The sequence below is a fragment of the Carlito syrichta genome, unplaced genomic scaffold, assembly GCF_000164805.1.
Source record: "Carlito syrichta isolate Samal-C Ts95f unplaced genomic scaffold, Tarsius_syrichta-2.0.1 Scaffold314111, whole genome shotgun sequence".
Taxonomy (NCBI): Eukaryota; Metazoa; Chordata; class Mammalia; order Primates; family Tarsiidae; genus Carlito; species Carlito syrichta.
In genome coordinates, this window is record NW_007258207.1 from 718,985 (window position 1) to 732,988 (window position 14,004).

Genomic DNA, 14,004 nt, shown 5'->3' on the forward strand with positions numbered 1-14,004 from the left:
AGTATTTTTAAATGTGTTCTCCATCTCAGAACCTTTCAAATAGAGGGTATAACTAAATAAATAACAACAGAATATCCAAATTTCCGAGTACTTTATAAAGAAATTAGTTTAAAAGAGGCTATGACAGCCTACACAACTGAAGTTATATTTAGAGATTAATTATCATATGCAACAGAGAAGAGTGAAGGTATCTGCATCATTCAGAACTAAATAAATCCATGTTCTAGGAATACGGGGCTTGATATCAGCTCTTGTCCTGGGTTCATGGTAATAATGCAAACTTGTAAAACATCCTTCTTTTACCATGATGCCCTCAAGGCTTATACTCAGAAACCCACAGTATATGCTCACATACAATAGTGAAAGTGACTAGGATCAGATACACATTATGTAATATATACCTTTGTCTTTGTAAACTGTAAGTTAAAACTCATAAGTATTAAGCCACTAGATTTTTTAACAGGAATTCATCTACTACATAACCACTTGCTTAAAAAAAGAGCATGGACTTCACAAGTAATACTGCTTTTGAAACCAGGGGAAAGCATGTCACAAGAGAAATGGCTTAATCTTTTAGAGTCCTTAACAGACATAAAAAGTTTCTTAGGAACTCAAAAAAGCAGCCAATACATTAAAAAAAAATTTTTTTTAATTGTGGTAGAAAACATAATATAGAATCTACCCTCTTAACCACTTTTAGGTTTATAATTCAGTAGTGTTAATAACTATATTCATATTGTTGCACAACAGATCTCTAGAACTTTCTTATCTTGCAAAATTGAAACTCTATACCCATTGAAAAACTCCCCAGATCCCCCTCCCCAGAGCCATTACTTGTTGCTACAAAAAGGAAATGAGATAGATTGTAACCGGATGGTTGGGCAATAAATGAATTTAATGAGGCAATATGGAGCAAAGACTCACTAGTTCTCTAGTCTTCTCTAGTTGGCCTCTGGAATTAGACTAGCTAGTTTCCAGTTTTGGCTCTGCCACTTATTATTGGTAATCTTAACCAAATGATTTGAATCCTAAAGCAAACTAAATGAACAAACAGTCCAGAGTTGAAAAAGTTGGTAATTGTAATTCAAAATCGAAGGTCAGAATCAAAGCTAAGCGTCAAAAACAAGATGTACCATTTATTGATGGTCTAATATGTCTCAGGCACTTAGGCTCTTTGCATGCATTATCCAATTTTATCAGACTTATCATCCTGACAAGTAGGTATTATCCTCTGCATTTGACATAGAAGAAAATGGAAGGACAAGGAGGTTAAGTAACTTCCATACATGAGATGGTTGCAAAGCCAGTATGCAAAAGAGAAGTCTGTATGATCACCTTCCTTCTATGACACTTAAGCCAGCATTTCTAAATTATGACTTTTCTGAACTAAGCAACCTGACAATTCTACTTAAATTACTACTTAAAGTCATTAGCATGTAAAGGTAAACATGCATGATATTGTTTAGGCTATTAAAATGTTCAGATAAAATATTGGCACTTTAACAGAAGTATTCTACGATCTCAAAAAATATAAACTAAAACAAAAGAAGAGAGACTGGTCTGAATACAGGGTGCAAGGTACTATTGTTAAGTAAAATCAACCTACTAAACCCCAACTAAAAACAAATCAAGGTAGATTTACTAATATGCTGTAAACTCAGGTCTCAGTGAAGCCTCAATGAAATACAGAGAAGATGAGTACACAAATATAAAACAGAGAATGTTAAGTAATAGGACAGATTGAGAGAGAGAGAGAGATGCAGAGGGAACAGGAAATGCCATGGATTGGGCCTGGATGTGTGAGGAGGATGGTGAAGAATGGCATTAAAGGGCACAGTATGATTTTTAATATTTGATCTTTGGAGATGGGCCCTCTGGGCTGCAATTGTGAGTCTACTGCTCATTTACAGTGTAATCTTGGATAAATTATTTAAACTAAATCTGGGTCATTGCCTTGCTAAGCTCTGTGGCTCCTTGAGCAATGGTCTCCAGATGTCCTAGCTTTGACCCCCACCTCTACCTTGAGGAGGTGAATCTCCTCTCAGTCCTCTCTCTCTTTCTTTCTCCTTATTTCCTTCCTTCTTTCCTTCCTTCCTTCCCTCCTTCCTTATTTCTTTCTTTCTTTCAAGTTGGAGTCTCACTCTGTCACCCAGGCTGGAGTGCGGCATGCTCACGGCCGCCACAGCCTCAGCCTGCTGGGTTCAGGTGATCCTTCTGCCTCAGCCTTCCAAGAAGCTAGAACCACAGGTTTGTGCCACACGCCCAACTAATTTCTTGATTTATTGTAGAAATGAGGTCTTGCCAAAATTGCCCAGGCTGGTCTTGAAACTCTGGGCTCAGGCAATCCTCTTGTTTCCACCTCCCAAAGTGTTGGGATTACAGGTGTGAGCCACATTAGAGCCTGGCTTCTAATCTGCTTTCTAAATAAACTACATATTCCAATCGAAAAATAAACAAATACATAAATAAAATCTGTGTCCTCACTTGTGAAATGGAAATGATTGTGATGAGTAATGATGGCGATAAGGATGGCCGTCATGATAACTATCTGTGTCATAGAGTTTGAGAAAGATTAAATTGAATGATGCGTATACAGTGGTTTCTCCCCTTTACTGTGGTTTCATTTTCTGTAGTTTCACTTTTCATGATTTCAGTTCCCTGGGGTCACTCTTGGTCCCCAAATAGGCTATTACAGTACAATCAGATATTTTGAAAGAGAGAGAAACTATATTCACATAAACTTTTATTACAGTATATTATCAAGAGTCTAGTTTTAGTTACTATTGTTCATCTCTTATTGTACCCAATTTATAAATTAAATTCCATCATAGGTGTATATAGGAAAAAACATAATGTGTATAGGGATCTCAACTATCCAAGATGTCAAGCATTCACCAGGGGCCTTGGAATGTCTCCCCCACATACATGGGAGAACTACTGTGACACAGCACAAAAGTAAGCACATGGCAAGTACTTAAAATATTAGATATTACTATTCATGTTATTCTCATTATGTGAGGTAAAGGGAAAGGTGTGAACAGAGGCATGAGTAAAAGAGAAGGCAGAGGGCTGTGAGCCACAAGATTAAACCAGAAGGTAAGGGGTAGGTAGTGTGAGACTATGTTAGTAGAAATTCAGTCTTACTCTAAAAACAGTGAGAAGTCTTCAGCCAAGGAAATGTCTAGGAAAAGTAAGCTTATAGAAGTACTCAAACCAAACCAGGTAAACAATTTGTGCTCTGTTAGCTCTTTCCACATGGCCATTTTTCCTTTATACCATTTCTGGGACATCAGGTCAAGTCACTTGGTACTGAATAATGTACCATTTTTCCCGAGTTCACTTTAAAATTGCAGCCATTCAGGGGCAACAAGACGGTGGTTAAAAAGTCAGCACATGGCCTGCCCTTCCATTCCACTCACCTAAAAGCCATTTCCTTCCATGACCTATATTGACGGCCAAGCAACTACCTGACATCCAAAATTTCAAAAACTTCCTAGCCTGGAGGATGCTGCTAAAATACATTCAGCCTCTTTCCTGGCATAGGACTTGAGCAGCCAGCCAAATAGTTTCCCAAAGTGAATCACCATAGTCATTTTTCATTGTCACTGTTATTTTTATTTAATCATTGAGAGTAATAATATCACTACTGTAGTCAGTGAAGCCCACAAAGGGAGAAATGAGTCTCTCCATAATCTAGTTACATCTTGAAAATAAAATCACTGGAAAGCTGTCCTTTTTCTGGGGAGCCTGTGGGAGGCAGATGCCTCTCATCTCTCATTCACAATGTTAAGAACAGGCAATTTTCTTAGAAGGCATCCTTTCTTTAAGTACTGAATTAAATACAAATGATTCCTCTTTCAGAGCTGGAAGTACTCGATATGTTACTGGAGCTGGAAGAGAAGCTTGTGATATGTTAGTCCTATTCTGTCTTTTGTAGGTGACCAAATAGACTCAAAAAGGTAAAGGCATTTGTCCAAGTTCAAAGAACTGGTGAGTTCTTTGCTCACCAGTGATACAGCAAAGAATCCAGGCCTGGGAGAAGTGAAGAGATGTCGGTCAAAGGATACAAAGTTTCAGTTAGGCAGGATGAATAAGTTCTAGAGATCTAATGTACACCATGGTGACTCTAATTAATAATACTATATTGGACACTTGGAATTTGCTAAGATTGCTAAGGTCTTACGTGTTCTCACCACAGGGGAAATTAAAAAGGAGAAGATGGTAACTATGAGAGGTAACAGATATGCAAATTAACTTGATTATGATCATTTTACAACATATACATATAGTCAGACATTTCCAGTTGTATAAAAGCATAGCACATACAATTATACACAGTACACAACACTTGATAATGACAATAAATGACTATGTTACTGGTTTATATATTTACTACACTTTTTATCATTATTTTATTCTACTTCTTTTTTTTTTTTTTTGTGCTTAGTTGGAGTCTCACTCTGTCGCCCAGACTGGAGTGCAGTGGCACGCTACCAGCCACCATAGCCTCAACCTGCTGGGCTCTGGCAATCCTTCCGCCTCAGCCTTCCAAGTAGCTGGAACTACAGGCATGCGCTACCACGCCTGGCTAATTTTTTGATTTATTGTAGAGATGAGGTCTCACCAAGTTGTCCTGGCGGGTCTCAAACCCACGGGCTCAGACAATCTACTCACCTCAGCCTCCCAAAGCACGGGATTACAGGCTGAGCCACCGAGCCTGGCTTTTATTCTACTTCTAAAACAAAAAAGTTAATGGTCAAACAGCCTCAGGAAGGTCCTTCAGGAAGTATTCCAGAAGAAGGCATTGTTATCACAGGAGATGACAGTTCCATGTGTGTTATTGTCCCTAAAGACCTTTCAGTGGAACAAGATGTGGAGGTGAGAGACAGTGATATTGATGATCCTGACCCTCTGGAGGCCTAATGTGCGCATTTATGCCTTAGTTTTTAATAAAAACAATTAAATTTTTTTAAAATTAAAAATAGAAAATAATTTGTAGAAAAGAATATTAAGAAAGAAAATATTGTTGTCCACCTATTCAATATGCTTGTGTTTTAAGTGTTATTACAAAAAAGTCAATAAGTTAAACATTTTTTTAAGTTTACAAAGTAAAAAAGTTACCATAAGCTAATGTCAATTTATTATTAAAGAAATAAATTAGAAATGTAGTGTAGCCTAAGTGTTCAATGCTTATAAAGTCTACAGTAGTATACAGCAACATTCTAGGCTTTCACATTCACTCACCAGACTCTCACTGTCTCACTCAGAGGAACTTCCAGTCCTGTAAGCTCCATTCATGGTAAGTGCCCTATACAGATGTACCATTTTCTAGTTTTCACACCATACTTTTACTATACAACTGCATATACAGTAGAATAACATGCTGTACACATTTGTAACCTAGGAATAATAGGCTATACCACATAGCCCAGGTGTGTAAGCCAGACCATGCAGGCTTACATATCATTCTATAATATTCACACAATGACAGAATCACCTAATGATGCCTTTCTCAGAACTATCCCCATCATAAAGCAATGCATGACTGTATAGCAAAACATCAAGTTACACGGTTTAATAGGACAGGTGAGGTGTGTATGTGTGGATGTCAGTGAATACACATATATTTGAGAAAACCAAATCAGATAATTCCTCAAGTCTCATGTAAATTATCTACTGTTTTAAATTAATCACCATTGCTATCCTTTACAAATGGGTATGAACAAGAGTATGAACAAGAGTGGCACAAAGTCTCACACACAATAAGCACTCAATACATTTAGGCATTGTTACTCTAATTATTCACATTTTAAGGCATATAAAATATATGAATTATTATTATGATCGTCTTCTTTAATAAAACTTCCATCTTTTCCTGAATAAACTGTTTTCATACACCATAAGAAGTGCCAGAACTTGCCACTGTCTTCATCATTTCTCCTTGATTTGGGGCTCATCTTCATAAAACAACTCATTTTGTTAAGTTATAAACGTCTAGATAATTATACATCCATTTTATCAGTAAACATAAGCTAACCAGAAAAAAAAAGAATTCCTCAAGTCTCATGTAAATTATCTACTGTTTTAAATTAGTCACTATTGCTATCCTTTATAAATGGGCATGAACATGAGTTGGTTACATATAAAGATATATATACTTTATATCTAATTGCAAGGCCAGATTATCATCGATATGGATGATGCTAGGTGGGAACCACTCTTATTGTCAGAACAGAAGGGCACAGCTACAGCAGCCAAAGATGAGCTTTCCTACAGCCCATCTTTCTACTTCTCCCTGTATCACTGGCTTAAATGAGTCAACACCCAACAGAATGTCAAAACCACACATCCCTCCTCAGGCCATCATGCCAACCCCTGAAATACAGAGTCTGACTGTGTTTAAACACAAGAGTAATGGAAAGAATCGTTCAATCAATTTCTTTCAAACCTCATATCTGATTTTCATTAGAAGCCTCATATCTGATTCCTTGACATGCTCTGGATTTTAAACAACTCTTTCCTACTGTCTGCCAACTGCTGTGCCAAGCACTATAACTGCATGTATACATTTGAGTAATGGCATGAAGGAGTTACACAAGAGGCCAGACCTGAAATGTTAGAAAACTCCTTCATGGACAACCTTTAGACAACATAAGGCCACACAGTCAAGTACTAGGCATGTTGGTACAAACCAAAATGGGTCAAAATCCAGATAAAGTGTTCTGATTCTACTGATAAATGTCAACTTTCTATGCCATATGATCTGCAAAGCAAAAATATTTCAAAAAAGATACCAAACTCAAACTAACTGTGACACAGTAGATAGCCAGTTTCAACCACAATCAAGCCATAAGAGTGTGATTCCTATCACCCACTGATCTGAAGCAGTATATCCTCTCACCCATAATGGGATAAAGGAGTTACACTAAAGGCCAGACATAAAATGCTAAAAAGCCCCTTCGTGAACAACCATTAGACAACATAAGGCCATATATTCAAGTATTAGGCTTCATGGCACAAACTGTCCTGAAACCCTGGTTTGCATTCTCCCTCAACCCTTTCCCAGCAACACACCCCCCATTTCTGTTTATAGGTCATTAGGATCATCACTAGTCAGCCGCCCCTCTTTCACAGCAGTTTCTGGAAATTGCTACTGAACCTGAGTTCCATACTCAAGGATGGCCCAACTTGCTGCCTCACACTCTTCAATCTCATGATGAAAATCACCAAAGGAAGAAAACAGTTCAAGTTTATATTCAAGTAAGGTCACATCTTCTGAGACAACACGAGAAAGATTATACTTTTGTATTCAAGATGAGGATTTCTGCCACAATCATGAAGAAAAGTTACAGATAGCCTCAAATGTATGACTCCTCATCTGCAACCAGCGGCAACTTCAGAAGCAAAATTACTGTGATAGGCAGACTAATGGTCCCTAAAGATTTCCTCATCCTTACCCCCAGAAACCTGTGAATATTCCTTACATATTAAGGTGTAATTTGCAGATGTGATTAAGTTAAGAATCGGGATAATTAAGATTATCCCGAATTACCTTGGTAGGACAAGATTCATCATAAGGGTCTTTAAAAGTGGAAGAATAATCATAAAGGGAGGCAGGAACACACCTGTACACAAATATTTTAGCAGCATTATTAACAATAGTCAAAAGGTGGAAACAACCCAAGTGTCCATCAAATGAGGAAGGAATAAACAAAAGGTGGTATATACATACCACGGAATATTGTGCAGCCATAAAAAAGGAATGAAGTTCTAACACATGTTACAGCGTGAACTCTGAAAACATACTAAGTGAAAGAAGCCAGTCACAAAAGGACAAATATTGTATGATTCCACTTATATGAAATATCTAGAATAGGACAAATTAGACAAAAAAATAGATTAGCAGCTGCTAATGGATGAGGGATAGTGGGAATGGGGATTACTATTTAATGAGTACAGAGTTTCTGTTTGGGGTGATGAAAATTTTGAAACTGAGTGGTGGGTGATGTTGCATGACATTGTTAATGTATTTAATGTTATTGAATTGTATATGTAGATATAGCTAAAATGATAATTTTCATGTTATGGATATTTTACCACAAGAAAAAAAGTAGTTTAAAAAAACAGAAATCAGAGTATTTTGATGTAAGAAGGACTTGACCAGTCAAATGGTAGCTTTGAAGAATGAAGAAAGAGACTACAAGCCAAGGCATGTGGGCAGCCTCTAGAACTGAGATAGACAAATAATGATTCTAAGGCTTCCAGAAATAGAGCCCAGCTGAGACCCTGATTTTTTTCAGTGAGACCCATCAGACTTCTAACCTACAGAACTGTAAGACAATAACACTGAGTTGTTTTAAACCACTAAGTTTGTAGTAATTTGGTACAGAAGCAATTAAAAAGTAATACTCCTGATGATGATATTTTGGTTCCTCCAGTGCATGGCTTCCCTCTTTCCACAATCCCAAATTCCAGAATTTTTATTTCTACATCTCACTGCCAATCATCAGAGCCTGGTTTCCATTGTATATACTGTAGATTCAAATTGATAAAAGCCAATACTTAATGTAATTATAGTAGGAAACGGAACACCTTGGGAGACTAGATGATAAACTAAGATTAAATTACTGAAAAACCTAAAAATAAGACTATCAACTCATGAAGATGACAATTTTGAAATAAAACTCTATACTATATAAATACATACAATAACACTGAGACATGTTTATCAGTCTTGACGGACTGTTTCCAGAAACCTACAGTGTCTCCATAGACAAGTCCAGCCAAGACAGGCAGAAAAACTGGAAAGTCTTGCATGGTAGACCTTCTGACATAACAAATTCGTTAATTTTTCTGCCTTCATTTTCTCCTCCTTTAGCCTGATACTTAGCTTTTGGCTATTGGTGGTAGAAAAGACCATCAAGTAGACTTTTGTAAGTATGTGTACAACAGGCATGTCCAACCCCCCAGTCAAACAGCTAGCAACATGGCCCCACAAAATCTTTTAACATCATTGTGTCTTTTAACGTTTATTTTCTTTGTGACCCCATGCGTAGTTCCATTTTTGAAGTTGACAAGCACACCTTATTCATGACATCGCTTTTTGGCAGCACAAACATTTGTGAGCAGCTCTTTTCAATTATGAAACACATGAAGAGCAAAATCTGAACAAACATTTCTGATGAGTACCCTAGGAAATCATTAAGAATCACAACCACTTCCATCAAATCAGCCATTGATAGATTGATAGATTAGTTTTACAGAAACAAGGTCCAAGTTCCCACTAGTTTTATATGTTGTCACATTTTTCTAAACTTTATAATAAAATGCAAAAGTAAGTCTTTTACGTATATACACTAACTATATTATATAATTTATGTACAGCCAAAGACAATTCCTTTTTTACACAATGTCCAGGGAAGTCAAAAGGTTACTTAATGTAGGCCGGGGAAGCCAAAAGGTTAGACACCCCGGTGTATAACATGTTGGTATTCTATTTTAATGGTGTAGGTACTTTCATGGTCACACCAACCACCAATAAGTTAATTTACACATGATGTCTAAGGGAGTATTTTTATATTTAATTTTTTAAACTGTTGAACTCCTCGAGATGTCATAAAAACAGAAAAATTCCCCAAACTACTGACATTAAGACAGAACAATTCAACAACTTCCAAATCTTATTGAAGGGACCACCAATCACATTCCATTTTTCTGAGTTCTCTTTCTGTCCTTTCAAGACTCCAGGTCCTGGAGGGAAGAATTTTTTAGTCCTCTTCATAGCACCAGTAAAGCACCTAGCACTCAGGTGGTGTATAACAATTGTGTAATGAATTCTACTCAGCCACACAAACTGTATTTTGATAAGCTACAAGCTTCCCCTCAAAATCTTTTTATCTTCTTTTAGACAAACAAATGATTAGGACCAGGAAAGGAGTGTCAAATTTAGTCATTATATATTTGTAAGTTGTTAACTACTATACAAATACTAACAGTGTCTATTTCAATCCTGTAAAGCTAAAAATCTATCTATTCAATAAATCCAGATAGAACTTCTCCTCTCATACTCCAGCCTTATCAGAGCTGCTTCTCCTATAGCCTATCTCCATCTTCTCTTCCATCAAATCATTATCTCAACCCAAGTCCTGGGTCTTCTGTACACCATGCACAGAGCCACTTGTTCTTTTTATAATCTCTTTTTGGGGGTCCAAACATGATCCTGCTTGCTGTTCTACCATTTCACTTGTATATGTTTTTCATCCAGTGAAAAAGTTCTCTGGCATACTTTGATACCTTCTACAATACTCAGAACATAGACAGACACACAATACACATTTAATAGTTATGTGTAAAGTAAAAATGCCCACAACACCAACTAGAAAAACCAATTCTGATGTATGATACATGAACATTTATATGTTAAACATGCAATGCAAAACAACTATGACATTAAATAATAGATTGTTTATTAAGCAGCTGAGCTAAATTACAGATTACAAACAGGTACCCCTTAGATACCTCAGTAAGAGGTATCTCTTGTTTGGGGTATAAGGTTTTCAACCTTTGTTGTTTCTAGATCTAGAGGACAAAAAGGTTCATGTGAAATAAAATCCATGTTTTTTTAAGGTATTCGTGTCTTTATATTCTCCCACTACAGTGGTACATTCTAGGCATAAAGTGCTACCCACGCATATGGTCTGGTCTCAGCCTAAAGTAAGGAAATACAGTCACATTTGCACCATATGCCCCAAGCAAAACAATAAGAAAAAAAATTGCCTTCTAGGGTGGGCGCACACCTACACTTATAGATAAAGAATTTCTGGGAAGCAGGCCCCAGGGTACACACTACTCCATTTTAAGTGCTAGACTTGGCTGCATACAGAAAAAAGAACAAGAAAGAATGCAGGCAAGGCAGAAATGAAAAAGTTGGGGGTGAATGGTGTAGGGGTAGAATCTGACTGTATTTATTCCCTGTGCTTCTCAGCTGGGTAAACCACAACAGTAGGCCTGGAGGACACAACCCTGGCTGTTGAACTCGTTACGTCCACTCAATATGCTCTGGATAAAAATGCCGTTTCCTACACAGCAGTGTTATGCTTCTCCAAGAGAGCTACAAGTATTTGGAGGAATGCCAAAATACTATCTTGGCCATTTAATCTTTTCATTCTTACATTCTATAACAACTCTACTCTCTTTACTCAAGAGATGAACCATACCTAACTCATGTTAGCCAATCTATTCTACTGCAAACTATACCTCATGGCCTCTTGAAGTGTGCCTCCAGTTCAGATCTATCTTCTCCCAGAGAGAAATGCAACTCCAAGTGCAAATGAATAAGTGTTCGATATTACGCTTTAAACAGAAGTGATAAGATCAAGAGACTTCCAGTGTGTGATTTGAAAAGCTACCTAGTACTTTACCCTCCTTTCTTAACAAGCCTTAAAAACCTGATCTTCCACACACTGTCCTATCTCAGGGGCCTGTTGGCTCAGCGTTGTTGCAGTGTTCCATCCTAGTAAGCTGGCCACTGACAAACAGGCCCATTCATTCTCTCTCTCTTTCATCTACACATATACTTATAAATGGTAAGCCCAATATATTCTCTGTTATTGCACCTGGTTGGGCAAGAGGCACACTGTACAAAAGGGAGGTGCCATACATATCATGCATGATTTTCTACATCAACACAGTTTATCAAAATATGCTAACACAAAAGCCATAGTATCATAACTTAATCTTTAGTTAAACTCTGACAAAACTCCAGAATTTTAGAATATTTTGTGGTCATCAAGATAAATTAAAAGCATTGGAATTACTCAGGCCTCGGTTCAAATTCCAATTACTTACAGTTCATTTTGGCAAGTAACTAAATTTCTCTGAGGCTCGGTTTTTTCATCTGAAAATGAAAAATTATCTCTGTTAGGATGACCATGAAACATGGAAGTACATCTCACAGAAGGAAACACACAGCTGTGTGGTATCCACAGAGAGGCTATGGCTAGAGACAAAGATTGCAGTCTCCAAGTAAAAATTTTTAATAAACAAACAAAAAACTTGAGTTTATATCCTAGAACTGAAACTACTTGCTGTATGCTCACAGGCAAGTCACTTATGTGAACTTTAGTTGCCTCATCTGTAAAATGAGGACACTATCTACTCCAAGGGGATTTCCACAGGAGCCTGATAAAGAGGTTTTATACAGTCTGGTCATTATGAAAGTCCAAAGTCAAATGAGTAAAATGTTTCATGGAGTTGAGTGCATGATATGGTGTTTATTAATAAACTTCAGTGACTGAGTATCAGAATACAATACAACAAAATTCAAAAAAGGTAGGAGTAAAGTACTGGAGCATCTTCACTTCTTTAACACAATGCCTTTGAGAGCTTCTCACATACATAATGTAAGAATTTCTGGTGCTATAAATACACATGTCTAGCTAATAGTCAAATGATGAAAATAGAAATGGCTAGAACTATGGTTCCCAGTGCCAAGGTACCCCAAAACACTACAGTGAACTCAGAGGAAACCATAGGATTATTTCAGAAGGAAGCAATAAAACCCAAAATCTGACACTGTAAAAACTACTTGCCTAAGGTTAGTCACAGTTTCTACACTGAATCATGCTATGTTCTTTTCCATAAGGTCTTATCTTTGCAAAGTTGGCTTTTTAGCAGTTGCTATGATAAAAAGCAAGTAAAAGGAGAAAATCAAAATCAAACGAGAAATGAGAGTGATTGTGTACAATCTAATTCAAGGTTTGAGAATCTGTGCATTGCCCACCTTGATTTACAAGCTAAATACATGCCAAAGAAGTAAAGGTATGAATGTCTGTTTGAAAACTGGAATATAAGGTGCTTAGAACTAGAAAAGCCTGGAAAGCTCTAATCTAGATTATAGCCACCCTTCTCCTCCAACACACCTGACATTACTGCTTTCTGGTAGTATAGATAACCCTCAGTATCCATCGCTCCACATCTGCAAATTCAACCAACCATGGATCAAAAATATTTGAGAACAAATTGCATCTGTATTAAACATGTACAGACTTTTTCCTTTGTCATTATTCCCTAAAGAATACAGTATTGTCAACTACTTACATAACATTACACTGTATTAGGCATTATAAATAATCTGCGATTACTTAAAGTAATAAGAGAATGTGCATAGTTTATATGCAAATACAGCAAAATTTTATGTAACAGACTTGGGCATCTGTGAATTTGGTATCTACAGGGGTTCCTGGAACAACCCCCAGGGATACTGAGGAAGTACCATATTCTAAAATAAAATAACCTCTATAAAGAATTTTAAACTTTAATCTTAAGCTATTCATGAGAAACTGTTAAAAGAGTTGAACAAGGCAGAGTTGAGAAAAATAAATGTACTTAGTTTTCAAATATATAAATAAAATTGTATTAAAATTTGATAAAATTATATATTATGTTTTGATAAAATTATATAAAATAAGAACACTATCTACTCCAAAGGAATTTCCAGAGTGGCCTGATAGAAGAGGTTTTATACAGTATGGTCATTATGAAAATCAAAAATCAAATGAATCAATACATGTAACGTGTTTCATGGAGTTGAGTGCCTGACATAGTATTTAATACAATTTAGCTAACTAAACCTAGGGGATGCGTGTAAACAGGGTATCATATAATACCTAGCATCCTAGTTGCCTTGATAAATAAACTTCAATCTAGATAAGTTCTTTCTCACATGTAACTTCTAAAAAAACATTTCAGTCCTGGAGTGGTGGCTCACACCTATAATCTCAGCACTTTGGGAGGCAGAGGTGAAAGGACTGCCTGACCTCAGGGGTTCAAGACCAGCCTGAGCAACATGGTGAGATCTCGTCTCTACAATAAATCAAAAAATTGGCCAGGTGTGGTGGTACATGCCTGTGGTTCCAGCTCTTTGGAAGGCTAGGGTGAAAGGATCACCTGGGCCCAGCAAGTTGAGGCTGCGGTGACTGTGAGCATGCCACTGCACTCCATCCT